This window comes from Bos javanicus, chromosome 14 (genome assembly GCF_032452875.1).
Source record: "Bos javanicus breed banteng chromosome 14, ARS-OSU_banteng_1.0, whole genome shotgun sequence".
In the NCBI taxonomy this organism is placed as follows: domain Eukaryota; kingdom Metazoa; phylum Chordata; class Mammalia; order Artiodactyla; family Bovidae; genus Bos; species Bos javanicus.
In genome coordinates, this window is record NC_083881.1 from 33,448,375 (window position 1) to 33,461,802 (window position 13,428).

The window sequence follows — 13,428 nt, forward strand, 5'->3', positions numbered from 1 at the left end:
AATACTTTCTTCTTTGAACTAAGCCTATACCTTGACCACTTCTGTAAAACATGCTTTCCTATTTATTATTTGTATCTCTGCCATTGTTCATAATGAAAATAAAACAGGTCATTTTCACTACTTGAAGGGAGGGTCAGAAGAAATAAAGCTGAGCTCTTTCCAAACTCTTTATAGTTCTTTTGTTCTGCCGTTGAGCAGGGGTTGCCCTTAAGTCGTTATGACTTTTTTCTCTAACATGCTCATAATCTCCACCAAAAAGACTACATAAAATGGCAAGCTGTTAAAGAAGAAAAACTACACACAAAAAGGATGCAAATTTTTCAGTAGTGTAACTGAAGAACATCTTTTCTCATTTCCCCGACCCATCAGAGATTCCAAAGATTACTCAATCTTCAGCTTCTTATACACAGAGAAAATGGACTTCTTAGTTTGACCTTCCTTGCTTAGTCCTCTAATGTTTTATGAAATTTGACTTTTCCCATTTATGAAACTTTTAACTTTGTATAACAATCTATACTTTCTAAAGTGCTTTCAAACCATTCATTTGATCTTGAAAACCTTGTGGAACACATCACCCAGCTAAGTACCTATGCCCCTTTTAAAGAATAAGAATGAAGTTGCATTCTTGGATAATACACAATGAAAGATATTTAGGGTTATAAGACCATGAGTCAAGCAGCTTTCACTGAACTCAAGGAAAACAAACAAACAGTGAAAGTGAAAGTGAAGTCAGTCGTGTCTGACTCTTTGCGACCCCGTGGACTGTAGCCCACCAGGCTCCTCCGTCCATGGATTCTCCAGGCAAGAATACTGGAGTAGGTTGCCATTTCCTTCTCCAGGGGAATCTTCCCAACCCAGGGATCAAACCCAGGTCTCCTGCATTGCAGGCAGATGATTTAACCTCTGAGCTACCAGGGAAGCCCATAGAAAGAGGAAATGAGCAACAATTGATGAAAGGATTGGGCAGTTCAGTTCAGTTCAGTCACTCAGTCATGTCCGACTCTTTGCGACCCCATGGACTGCAGCACACTAGGCCTCCCTGTCCAGCACCAACTCCCGGAGTTCACCCAAACTCATGTCCATTGAGTCGGTGATGCCATCCAGCCATCTCATCCTCTGTCGTCCCCTTCTCCTCCTGCCCCCAATCCCTCCCAGCATCAGAGTCTTTTCCATGAGTCAACTCTTCGCATGAGGTGGCCAAAATATTTGAGTTTCAGCTTCAGCACCAGTCCTTCGAAAGAAATCCCAGGGCTGATCTCCTTCAGAATGGACTGGTTGGATCTCCTTGCAGTGCAAGGGACTCTCAAGAGTCTTCTCCAACACCACAGTTCAAAAGCATCAATTCTTCAGCGCTCAGCCTTCTTCACAGTCCAACTCTCACATCCACACATGACCACTGGAAAAACCATAGCCTTGACTAGATGGACCTTTGTTGGCAAAGTAATGTCTCTGCTTTTGAATATGCTATCTAGGTTGGTCATAATTTTCCTTCCAAGGAGTAAGCGTCTTTTAATTTCATGGCTGCAGTCACCATCTGCAGTGATTTTGGAGCCCAAAAAAATAAAGTCTGACACTGTTTCCACTGTTTCCCCATCTACTTCCCATAACGTGATGGGACCAGATGCCATGATCTTCATTTTCTGAATGCTGAGCTTTAAGCCAACTTTTTCACTCTCCTCTTTCACTTTCATCAAGAGGCTTTTGAGTTCCTCTTCACTTTCTGCCATAAGGGTGGTGTCATCTGCATATCTGAGGTTATTGATATTTCTCCCAGCAATCTGATTAGAATCCAAGTATTCTTATTTTTCCACACTTCCTGTAAATCTGTACTCTATTTCTGTATAAAATGAACAGTAACTTCCACTTAAAATATTTATAAACCACAATTACACTTTTTGCCAATCAGTCATCAGTACCATAGCTCAAGGAAAACTCATAATTATTATTTAGCTATAACATTTGTTTATATATCATATTACCCATTTCAAATCATTTTTATAATCCTATTTTATTTGATCCTCATAACTTTTTGAATAAAGTAGATAGCACAGGCATTATTGGACCCATTTTACAGATCAAGAAACAGACTGTGAAACTAACTGGCAGTCATATTCTGGAGACAGATACATAAGTCTGAAAACTTCAGAACAGTACTCATGCCAATGAATCCTCTTGACAGTCCAGTGCCTTTTCATACCCCTAATGACCATATCTAAAACTTCTAGGTCTCATGCTTTATTGACAAAAATAACAGTCAAAGAACAAAACCAAATGACTGAAAAAGATGCCTATGTTTTACTTACTATTATACATAACAGCTAAGTATATTGAGTACCTATCTGCTATGTGTAAGGAAGTGCTTTATATATATTATCTAATTTAATTTTTCCACATCTCTATGCCATGTAATTCTCATAGTCCCCATCATACAAACAAGGAAACATGTCTGAGAGTCTAACCTGACTGATGTGCAGAACTATCAGGGCTAAGGCAGGACCTGCGAACCTCCCACCGTTAATTACATTGTCCTATTCCACATTTTCCCTTTTTCCTTTAAGCTCAGTTGGTATTTCAGCCAAGTTCTTTTTCATATATTCAATGATCTTAAACTCTGCAGTTGAGAGAATTCTTTCCAGGAACAGAGTTTGTATGGAAAAACACATGTTTGAAAAAGCAGGTACCATATCCTATTTGCACTGGCAGCAGTCTCTGGCATATATTAAACATCCAGTAAGTGTTTGCTAAATGTAAAGGATGTTTGGAGTTCTCTCTTAAAAAGCTTTCAAGATGTCATGATCTAAATATTTAAATGGTTGTTGTTGTTTAGTCACTAAGTCATGTCTGACTCTTTTGCAACCCCAGGGACTATATAGCTTGCCAAGTTCCTCTGTCTATGGGATTTCTCAGGCAAGAATACTGGAGAGGGTTGCCATTTCCTTCTCCAGGGGATCTTCCCAACCCAGGGATCGAACCTGTGTCTCCTGCATTGACAGGCGGATTCCTTACCACTAAGCCACCAGGGAAGCCCAAATACTTAAATACAGGATTTATGAATCGGTTCAATTTGCCAAGTCTCAGCTTTGCCACAAAACACATAGTTTCAAAGCCAGAAAAAAAAAAATGATAGAGAAGTGAACAAATTTCACTTAAGAATATTTTTTAAGCCAGTTCTTGGAAACCTGAACTGCTCTGTCAATAATCTGACAGTTTTGGACTGTCTGAATAACCTTTTTTGGATAATTTCCTGTTTCTATGACAAAAGTAATGCTCAGTCTCACCGCTGGTGGGAGTCCATGATTTTTCCCTTTGCTACAACCAGTCAGGATAAAAAGTGAACATAGATGACTTACTATGTAAGATGCCCTCGCAGACGCCGGCTGAGCAATGATGCAGAAAAGGATCAGTCAGGGAAGATGTGAAGTCCAGGTAAGTGGCAGGATACAAAGGGTACACTTTTCCACCTCCTTTCTTCCTACCCACGATTGCAGCCATCCCTTTTGTGGACGGCTCCAAAGTTTCTGATATTCACTTGTATCTGTCTTTCCTCAAACACGAATAGTTAGGTGAGCTAAGAAGACCGCATTCCCCTATATCTTTCCTGCCTTGGTACTATGACCTTTGTCCTACCCCACCCAGAGCACAGACACTTTAAGTGCACAGCTTAACCTGACTGCAATGTTAGTGAATTTCAGGGTAAAAAATGCATTCAGGTAAGTCAATCACATGTCGGTCTCAGGTTTCTCCACTTGGCACCAGTTTATAGCAGCAAAGCAACTCCTTTCAGGCTCTGCCCGTTATCACTTCTCTTGCTGTCCATCACTCTTGCCTTGGGCTCTTGACCTCTGGTTCTTACTAATACACCTGCCAGCCCCAGACATGGGTACTTGTAGATTCTGCAGAATGAGGCTTTTTCCTGTCTCCGGCTCAACACATCCTCCACCAGCATCTCTCAAAGACTGCACGACTGTACGACCCCCACACCTCCGCGTCCATCATCTCCTTCACCTCCGCACCTCTTCATCTCCTCTTCCCACTCTGTGCTTCTGTGCTTTGCCCAGTCCCTGCTCTTTGGCATATGCTTTTGCATTTGCCATTTTTCCCTCTTGTTCAGTCGCCAAGTTGTGTCTGATTCTTTGCAATCCCATGGACTGCAGCACGCCAAGCCTCCCTGTCCCTCACCATTTCCTGGAGTTTGCCCAAGTTCATATGTCCATTGAATTGGTGATGCCATCCAACCATCTAATCCTCTGATGTCCTGTTCTCTTTCTGCCTTCACTCTTCCTAGCATCAGGGTCCCCTCTACTTTCTCTCTCTCTTTCTCTCACACACACACATACAGAAAAAAAAAAAAAAACTGGAGGGAGCAAACTGGATTTGGTCCCGTTGAATTTCTTGGATCATGTTCCCTGGGTTCTTTTTTTCTATGTCTCTCTAATCCACTATTTTCTAGCAAAAGCTTTCTTTGGATTTCTGACACCAGCCCTAACAGCTTGAATTTATCTGATGCTCTGAATAACTTTGCTCCCGGGGCTGAAGTCGCAACTATAACACTTGGATTATTATTAGTAATTATCAATCATTCTCTTTTTAAAAAGATCCTTACTGTTATCTCTTTGTATCATTTAATGTTGTTGTTTAGTTGGGAAGTCATGTCAGACTCTTTTGCAACCCCATGGACTGTAGCCCACCAGGCTTCTCTCTCCATGGGAATTCCCAGGCAAGAATGCTGGAGTGGGTTACCATTTCCTTCTCCAATATCGTTTAATATTTATATTTAAATACAGAGCTGTTGCCAGGGTCACCGCTCAATATGTACTCACTGAAAAAAAGGAATATTTTTTACTCACGCAGGGCAAATAATACTAAACTAGTGATTAGGACACAAATGCCCTAAAATAGCCAGAAAAAGGAGAAACTGAATGATAACTGAGTACCGACGACATGCTGACACTGCTATAAACTTAGTTGTATCTGTACTAGTCATTCTACTTAGAAGAACTAGACTTTAAAAAAAATTACACACCTGTAGAGCTAGGATTTGGACCCAAGTCATTTTGTCTTCAAAAGTCAGTGCTGACTCTCAAAAGAAAGTTCTGCATAAATGCTAAAAGGTAAAACCCCATCATTAATTACATGGAAGGAATTTGCATTTGCCTGCAATTTACAACTTTTCCCTAGACTAATTGCCAATGCTAGTAAAGTGCGTCTTCCCACAATTTACTAGGCTTTTTTTGTAAAAAGCTAAATGAAAGTTTGCTGTCAAGGTGGTGAGGAAGAGAAGACTGAGATTCAAGTAAAAAGTTGCTAACTGGTGTGCAAAACCATGCCCATTAAGAGGGGAACAACTCTTACAGAATACAGACTGGTCTGTACATTGTTTGTTAAGGGCTGGCATAGACTTGTCCCTGTGGGCTCACGCCCAGGTCAGCCGCAAGAGGGCTGAAACAAACCCCCATGGAAAATAATATTGGTTATTATTAGATATAATTATTATTAGGTAAAATCTAGGGCATTGTGATGAACACGTGTTCACTGTTTTCTGTGAGGCATTATTACTGTTGTTACAAATTAGCAAGACATAAAGTGCACTTAATGCATTTTCCCTCAATTTACATGCCCTTCCTTCTTAAATCATTTCCAGAAATGCTTAGGAAATGTGAAAGGAGTTTATCAGACAAATGTATTGTCTTTTCCTCCAGCAGAATGTCATATCACTTCTTGAAAGATCCTCTCCAAATGCTTCAACTCAAACTGATTTTAACAAACTTGACTATACACACCATAATTAGGAAGCCAATTCATTCAGTTCATTTGCATCCGTCTAAATAATTTTTCCTGACAGATGACTTCCGTTCTAAGTACCAAGTACTTTTTAATCCTAGGCAGGTTATTGCTGAGGATAAACGATTTCACATTCTCATAAAGATGCCAGTCATTAAGAATATTAACACGAATTCCTTCCCCTCGGATAGAAAGGAGCTGTCATTTTAGCAATGTTGCTGCATCAGCCTTTCTATTGTCAAACAGAACAAATGATGAGAAAATCAATTTACTCTTTAGAATTAGTCAAGTGAGGAATTCTTTGAAGTGGGGGGTCAGGGTTTTTGTCTGGATTCCGTAATCTGGAAAAGCGGGTACTGTACAGACGTTGGTAAAATGTTGTGAAATTTAATGAGCACTGTTTGCTGCCATAGACCTTCCAGACAGAATCTATCTCTGAAAAAGAATTCCCCACTCTTAAAATAGAGGTTTGATGAGCACCAGATGTGGTTTAAACGAAGCCTTGTCCAGCTGAACTCAGAATATATTTTGATCTGTATGAGGCACAGTCTAGAAAGAGGGGCAGTGAATCGATCGACCAGAGCCTGTGTTGAGGGTGGTGGTGGGGCTTGAATATATATTTACTCCATAAAGCTTCTCACATTAAGCAAAATGCAAATGAGCTTTTAACAAACACTTTCTAATAGTTGGAGGATGTCATACTTGCTGCTTATGAGACGATTTGCAGTTTTATTTCATGTCTAAGATGTGCAGAGGATAGCATTTCAATGGGTAGCCACAACCTTTAGGTGGGTCTGTATTCTGGCAATGATTGTACTTCCACATCTCAGTTTCTCCACCCACAAAGGGAAGATTAGCTAGTTCTTCAAGAATGACAAGCATTTAATATTTGGAAAAGACTAAATAATGAAGTGCTTGGATTCTATAGAAATGCCGAGGAGAAAAGATTTATTTCAAGTCAAAATCTAGTACAAACATGACCTTCCTATTGTAAATCTCATGAATAGGGAAAGAAATTACATCGAAGACTGTTTCTTGGGCTGAGAATTTGGAAATACATTAATATTGGGATGCTTCAGATGGTAAAAAAAAAAAAAATATTAAAAACATCTGCTTATTATAATCTCTTGTCTTTGGAGATGAGAAAAATTCTTTCTGCTACATTGTCCTGAAAGAATGCAGTTAGTAAAGATTTAAATGACAGGAATGAAAGGGTCATCTTTTGATTTCTTTGCCTTTGGGCAGGACTACAGTTAAGCCAGCTCAGGAAAGAGAACAATGCTGTTTCTTGCAAAAATCTCCAGGTGAGAATAATAAAAATTAAAAAGAGCACAAGGGAAAGCCCAGGGACCTTGAAATTAATAAAGGTCAGTTTCAGCTAATTTCAGTTCAAATCCATATCTATTTGCCAGTAGCCTGATGCTTCGCTTAATGAAACGCCAAAGGATGTGATATTTGGCACTAGTTCTATGAGAATTCCATTTAGTATTAACATGAATGTCTGGTCATTGTTCTGTTCACCTCCTCTTCACCCCATGGGGGAGGGAGGGAGTCCTGTCCTAGGGTTCTCAGATGACCAAACACAGGACATCTGACTCAGGACACAGGAGATCAAAAGTAATTTATTAGTCACATATACTAAGAGTCCAGGGGGAAGTGGACACTCTGGGTCACATGGGGCAACACAGAGGCTACATTTAGGAACAGAGGGGAAAAGAAGAGCCTATAAGGAGCAGGCTCTGTAGTAACCTGACAGTGAGAGGCACCCAGGATCCCAGGGAAGGATGTGATTGGCTGGTTTCAATGACTGTGGGCTGGCAGGGAAGTAAACCCAGCAGGATGCAGAGTAGGTAGACTGCTGCTGTCCAGCTGTAGGGGAACTAGCCAGGGAGAGAGTCTTTCCTGAATGGTGGGGAGCATATCAGGTAAAAGTAGGGGAACGCACAGCCTTTTGGGGCCCCATGAGGCTCAAAGATGTCAGGGCAGCATGTGAAATCAGCCCTTCCAAGCCAGTAGTTCATACAAACTATGTCGACATATGGAATGCTTATTTCCCCTGGGCTATACCGACCCCTCTAAGAGAGATGTCTTTGCCATAATTATTGTGTCTCCTGTGAAAAAAGTCACCTTGACTGGATTGATAACCTTAGGGCATAAGAAGTTTTCTAGCAAGAGTGCTCTCAGGCCAAGGCTATATAAGTAGCTCGATGATTCACGCAGAAGTATTCTCTGCTACTCACTTTGATTTGAATGAAAAGAGAAGGCAAGCCCTGCATCATTGAGACAAATTACATATCTATTCCTCACTTGGTTTTCATTTGCCACGAGGTGAATGTTGACCAGTTTCTACTTCCAGCAGAAAAAAAGACAAGCGAACCAAAGTGAAGTTCTCTTACTTTCCCTGAAATTTAACCACTGAGGAGATAATGGACTCAGGGAGACCTGGGGTTCCAGGCAGAGCTTGGACCTCTGAAGTTTAATGGGGTGTGTGTGTATGTGTGTGGGTGGGTGTGCTCAGTTGTGTCCAACTCTTTGTGACCCCATGGACTGTAGCCTGCCAGGCTCCTCTGTCCATGCGATTCTCCAGGCAAGGATACTGGAGTGGGTTGCTATTTCCTTCTCCAGGGGATCTTCCCAGCCCAGGGATCAAACCCACATCTCCTGTGTTGGCAGGTGAATTCTTTGCCACTGCACCATGTGGGAAGTTAATGCTGGGCCTGTTTAAAATCTTAGGCAGGGGACTTCCCTGGCAGTTCAGTGTTAAGACTTCACCTTCCAATGCAAGGGCTGGGAGTTTGATCCCTGCTTCAGGAGATAAGAAACAATGTTGTAACAAATTCAATAAAGACTTTTTAAATGGTCCACATCAAAAAAAAAAAAAATAGCAACAAAAAAAAATTCTGGGGCAAGGCATTTAATTTCTCTAGACCTTAAGTTCTGTACCTTTGTAATGAGGAAGTTAAAGTAGATCAAGTGTTAAACTAGATCAATCACTACGTTAGAATGCACATAAAGAACATAAGGCACATTAAAGTGCCTGACACCAGTCAAGACTCATACATGGTAGTGAAAACAAAGGTGACGGCTCTGACTTGAGCAGAACAAAAAGAGGGGAGATCTTGAACTACTGAATTGTAATGAGATCTCAGTCCTTCCTGAAGCCCATACCTCAAGAACTGAAGGCCAAAATACCTCTTTAGAACCTGAATCGGTTTTTTATTGTTCTAAATTAGTGGAGGCGGGAAAGTTCTTCTAATTCACTGAACATTCTGCGTGCCTGGGAGAGCCCGTTGACACCCCCTGCCCCAAGTCTCTAAAATGACACCACTGTACATCCAGCCACCGCAGACGGCACTGACAGCTTACTGCTTTCACCAAAGACTAACAGGGGAATGTCACCAAGAACGCTTGAACACTAAGCCACAGAAATTCATCACCCGACAGCTCACATTCTGTACTTCACTCCATATCATAAAACACATCACCAGAGAGCTATTGTGCTCACATTGAGCTGCTGTTGTGATAGTCTGCATTCTTTCCACAGTGGAGGAGTTCTCTCATAAAATGCATCCAAGAAGTCTGTGATTTCTGAAAAATCTCACCTTTCAGGAACTTTCCTGGCCTTCTAGGAAGTCATCTACACTCCGGTGGTCTCCTGATGAGCAATAGCAGGAGCCCAGTAGAGACCAGCATTCCTGGTGCCCTCACAAGCACACGTCCTAAGGAATGTGACAGAAGATCAGACATTCTTCTCCAAATTTTACAAAGCTTTCTATTTTTTAAAATTTATTCTTAATTGGAGGATAATTGCTTAACAATGTTGTGTTGGTTTTTATCATATATCAACATGAATTAGCCATAGATATACATATGTCCAGGCTTCCCAGGTGGCACTAAAGGTAAAGAACCCACCTGCCACTCCAAGAGACATAAGAGACACAGGTTCAATCCCTGAGTCGGGAAGAGCCCCTGGAGGAGGGCATGGCAATCCACTCCAGCATTCTTGCTTCGAGAATCCCATGGACAGAGGAACCTGGTGGGCTATAGTCCATGGGGCTGCACAGAGTCGGACACGACTAAAGAGACTTAGTACAGCATGGCATACATATGTCCCCTCCCTTTTGAACCTCCCTCCCACCCCATTCCACCCCTCTAGGCTGTAGCTAGATCACCAGGCTGAGCTCCCTGCACTATACAGAAACTTCCCTTTAGCTATCTACTTTACACACGGTAATGTAAATATTTCAGTGTTACTCTCTCAATTTGTCCCACCCTCTCCTTCCAGCTGCGTGTGCATAAGCCTATTCTCTATTTCTGACTATTTCTGCCCTGCAGGAACTAACAGGGGAATGTCACCAAGAACCATCTTGGTTCAATAGTACCATTTTTCTAGATTCCATATATATGCGTTAATATATTTTTCTTTTTGTTTTTAATTTATAAAAATTTCCAAACATATCCAAAAGTAAAAGTTACCACAACCGCCCCTGGCCCACTGCACAATTTCAACAGTCCGTCAACGCAGGCTTTAATCTGAACACCTGGAGGTTACCTGGGGCTCCTCCACTCCAAGACTGATGGCCCAGGTGACATTGGGTTGGCTGTCAGCTACATTCAGTCAAAACACTCAATGAAGTGCCTGTCCTGGGCCACCTCCGAGAATCACACCAGATCCCATACTTAGGAAGCCAGATATACGTGAAGAATTACAGCAGAGAAGCCAGGTCAAGGAGAAGAAAAGAAGGGAAATTGGGAGAATTTGAGGGGGAAGATGGGATTTGAACTGTGCTTTGAAGGCAATGGGAGGGCTGACATTCCAGGCTGAGGTGGAGGACAGGCAGGCTGGGGCTGGGCAGGGAAGAACCGGAAAGGCCATCTTTAGAAGATGATTCATAGTCTCAAGAGCTGGAGTAGGTGAGGGGCGTTGGGCTGGGAAGAGAGGAATTAGTGCGGTGACACGTGGAAGGCGTGAATGCCTGGAGGAGGAAGTTCCTCAGAGGTTGGGCAGCAGAGCCAGAAACAGGGCAGGAAAAGAATCATCTAAAGAAAACCCGAGGGTAGCAGCATGGGGGAGGGAGGGTAGCGGAGAGGATGAAGTGAAAACTTTCTCAGCTCCAGCTCTGGCCTAAAGAACCCTTTGGCTGGGAGGTTTGGGCTCCCACAAAGAAAAGAACAGAGACCCACGGAGATTTAAAACAGAGGATGGATATATAGGGTAGGACCCTGACCCCTGGAACTCCCTGCAAACTCTCATTAGCAAAATGAGAGACCAGAACGAAAGCGAAGCAGCAGAAGCACCTGGTGAGAGTCTTAAGAAACATCCGTGTTTACTAAGCACTCGGTCTCTGGAACGCCTGCTTCTCCAAATACCACATCTTCCTCATCCACTCCATCCCACCACGGGCGGGCGGCTACTGTGTCGGGTGCCTGGGGGCGGGGGCGGGGGGACCGCAGCCTGAGAGCCCTGCCAACCCCCGACCCCCTCCCTCCCTTCCTCCGAGGAGCCTTCCCGCGTGGCCGACCGGCCGGCAGGCCGGCCAGCTGCAGCTCAGTTTGTTTGCCGAGGTTTGCATGCACATATTGAGTTGCCTTTTTTTTTTTTTTTCCAGCCAGTTCAGCAGTGTCCCGAAATTCACCCCCAGTGTAACTTCTGCCTCTGCTCCTCCCCTTCTTGGAACTGCCTTTTGTTTGTCTGGCAGCCTTGGTTCTATGGGGGTGTGTGATGATAATAATACGCGGGCTTATATAACCCTCTGCATCTCGCAAGCGCTTCGCAGACTGGCCCTCTTGCCTCCCCCGGCCCGTGTCAGGCCGGGCGACTGGAGCGGCTAATAGGAAACCCCGACCCGAGGCGCGGAGGCCAGGAGGGAGGGCAGAGGGGGTCAGAGGCCGGCCCTTCCCGGCCCCCGGCGCCCCCGGAGGTCAGGGAGATAAGGAACAATGACTCTCGCCCCGGGGAGGAGGAAGGAAGCCCCGCTGCCGCCGCCTTATCTCCGCTCCTGTGCGTTCTCCCAGTTCCCAGAGCTGGTTCTCTAGAGAGGACTTGGAAGGCGGCTTTTGTAAGTATGATGCTCTGCTTTTTCTTTCATAAGGAAAGAACCAAAGTTTGCTCACTGCCCTTGTCCATTTCATCTTATTTATTCCCGAGAATAGATTTCCCCGTGCTCAGATGCTACCCTGATTTTCGGAAATGTGTTTCTGGCCAAAGTCTTCCACCCAAATTGGGTCCCTCTTAAAAATTGTAAGAGGGAAAGAGGTTTCTGTTGCTCATTCATTTATTCACAAAATTGTCCCCCCAAATTTCCCCATGTCCTGGTCCTGGTGGTAGCTGACTGGTCTCCACACACACATCTCACCCTACAAAGGAACCCTGGTTATTCACCTTACTTACTTGTTAGGTATCCAGGAATAATGTTGCAACTTTGGGCTTAAGTTTCTCTGCTTTCAGGCAAATTCAGTTGTGGGAAGTTTCTTTTCACACTATGATAAATCTCATTTTTCGGTGTAGTTTTGAAACTTGTACTGGCGTGTTTAAAACCTTGCAAAACACTGTCACTGGAGTGGACAGGTGAATTCTTACTAAGTTTTTCACTGTACAGCTGAAAGATCTAAATATTACAGAGAATGAGCTTCTCAAGCCCTGGCAAAACCCAAAGCTCTGTTGTTCGACTACGTGTCTGTAAATGCTGAGTTAGTTTTGTTCTCAGGGATGATGCTCGAGGCTTTGGGAAATTGCCTTTCAACAAAAAGTGAATTTAAAACTCTAGAAGAAAGATACAATTTCTGAGCTTTTAGGAAGTATGATTTGCTAATTGAATAAGCCGAGAACACCAAGTTCTATCTTGGGTAGTTGTTCAATTTGCTTTTATGAAACCATGATTATAAGTTGGTGTACTATGAGATATAGAAAATTACTGTCTTTATTCAAGTAAGAAAACTAAGAAATACAAATTGTAGAAAGCAGTTTTAGTGTCATGTGTATGCTAGTCACTTCAGTCGGGTCTGACACTTTGAGACCCTGTGAACTGTAACCCTCCAGGCTCCTCTGTCCATGAGATTCTCCAGGCAAGAATACTGGAGTCGGTTGTCATGCCCTCCTCCAGAGGATCTTCCTGATCAGGGAACGAATCCGTGTCTCTTGCACCTTTTGCATCACAGGCGGATTCTTTACTGCTTAGCCACTGGGGAAGCCCTTTCAGTGTCCTAAGTGCTATGATTAATTCACTGAGCTTGATTACTTTATATAAACAGCTATGAAAACCACATATAATGTGTGTTTATCAGTGTGTGTGTGTATATGTAAAAGAATTAAAGATACTATGTATGTATATGTTTAATTAAATATATATAATCATCTCTTATATTTGTTGTAACTATCCAGTGTTCAGTGTCATTACTTGATAGTATCATGCCCAAGATAGATTAGGTGGAAAGATTTCATATCAAATTTCAGAATACAGTAGATCTATTTATTCATTATTTATTCAACAAACATGGAAAACATTGTAAAATTCAGTTGTTGTTTTTTTTTTAAGAGTCCCTTTAAATGACATTTCCACTTAAAATTCCTTGTGGCTTCCAAGAAATTCTAAGGCATAATTAAATTTGAAAATAAGACTGGATTCTACTTGCTTTCCCCCCTAAATT

The 13,428-nt window shown here is 42.6% G+C and overlaps 1 protein-coding gene across 6 annotated transcripts in view; it reads left to right on the forward strand.

The window, feature by feature from the left end:
- SULF1 (sulfatase 1) overlaps window positions 1-13,428 on the forward strand; it is a 200,060-nt gene that overhangs the window by 16,026 nt on the left and 170,606 nt on the right. The window contains exon 1 of one of the 6 annotated variants that reach the window (XM_061438939.1): window positions 11,533-11,840. The exons of 4 other annotated variants lie outside the window; for them this stretch is intronic. The gene's annotated coding sequence lies outside the window, so the exon portion shown is untranslated. Of the gene's footprint in view, window positions 1-11,532; window positions 11,841-13,428 lie in introns of those variants that run through there. One more of the 6 variants, XM_061438934.1, reaches the window with a different exon arrangement.